Consider the following 1,013-nt stretch of genomic DNA (forward strand, 5'->3'; position numbering starts at 1 on the left):
TAAGGGCCATTCCTGTTTCAGGCCAAGGAGAGCTGGAGAAAGAAAGCGCAAATCTGATCGGTGTTGCACCATAGATGCCAGTCGGAGCGTTCTCAGTTTGGTGATTGTAAGAAAAAGGAGAGAAGGATATTCCTGGACTGACTGATATCATGCTGCCTTGTTGTCTGGGGCCCAAAAGAGCTCGCAGAATCCTCAAACTTCTCAGTCTCTCTAAAGAAGATGATGTCCACTGATATGATGTGAGAAAGCCCTTAAATAAAGAAGGTGAGAAACCTGGGACCAACGCACCCGAGATTCAGTGTCTTGTTACTCCACACGTCCCACAATACATGCACTAAAGATTCAGTGTCTTGTTACTCCACACGTCCCACAATACAGAGGCTGGCATGTTACTCTGAAGAAACAGCGCACTGAGAAAAACAAGAAAGAGGCTGCAGAATGTGCTCAACTTTTGACCAAGAGAATAAAAGAGGTCAGAGAAAAATGCCAGGAACAGATTGCCCAGACCCGTAGTCTGTCCTCTCTGAGAGCTTCTACTTCAGAGTCCAGTCAAAAATAAGATTTTTAAAGAGTGTCAAACAAATAAGATCAAACCTTAAAAAAGAAAAGAAAAGAAAAAGAAAAAGAAAGAAAAAACAGAGAAAGTCCCTGAACAAACTGGAAATCAACACCTCTTCTTAGATCCATCAGAGAATTGAGGTCATGGGACAAACTGCTTTCCCCCAAACTGGAGAGACCAACAGGCAGACACAGATCACAGGTTACTGGCAGCAGATGCCCAGTAGCTGAAGCCATTAGCAGTAGACACTTTACACTACAGTTACAAATTTTGGAGGCTCAATGTGGACTAGGTTGAGAGTTAAAAAATCCAGGGAGCCCTGTGCCAGGAGCCCCACCAGGTACTCAGGGTGAGGATCAAGAAAACCCCTCTTGTGCTTCCAGCAGGGGAAGAGGGCGTGTGGCCCTTCTGAAATCCTCCCAGAGCTCTCTGTTCTCTTTAACAAGGCCTGGCT

General features: G+C 45.3%; 1 pseudogene; it reads left to right on the top strand.

Moving 5' to 3' along the window:
• The first annotated feature begins 7 nt into the window (after positions 1-7).
• On the top strand, positions 8-559 carry LOC103584698 (annotated as a pseudogene).
• The last annotated feature ends 454 nt before the right edge of the window (positions 560-1,013 follow it).

The sequence above is a fragment of the Galeopterus variegatus genome, unplaced genomic scaffold, assembly GCF_000696425.1.
Source record: "Galeopterus variegatus unplaced genomic scaffold, G_variegatus-3.0.2 Scaffold82666, whole genome shotgun sequence".
NCBI classification, from domain to species: Eukaryota; Metazoa; Chordata; class Mammalia; order Dermoptera; family Cynocephalidae; genus Galeopterus; species Galeopterus variegatus.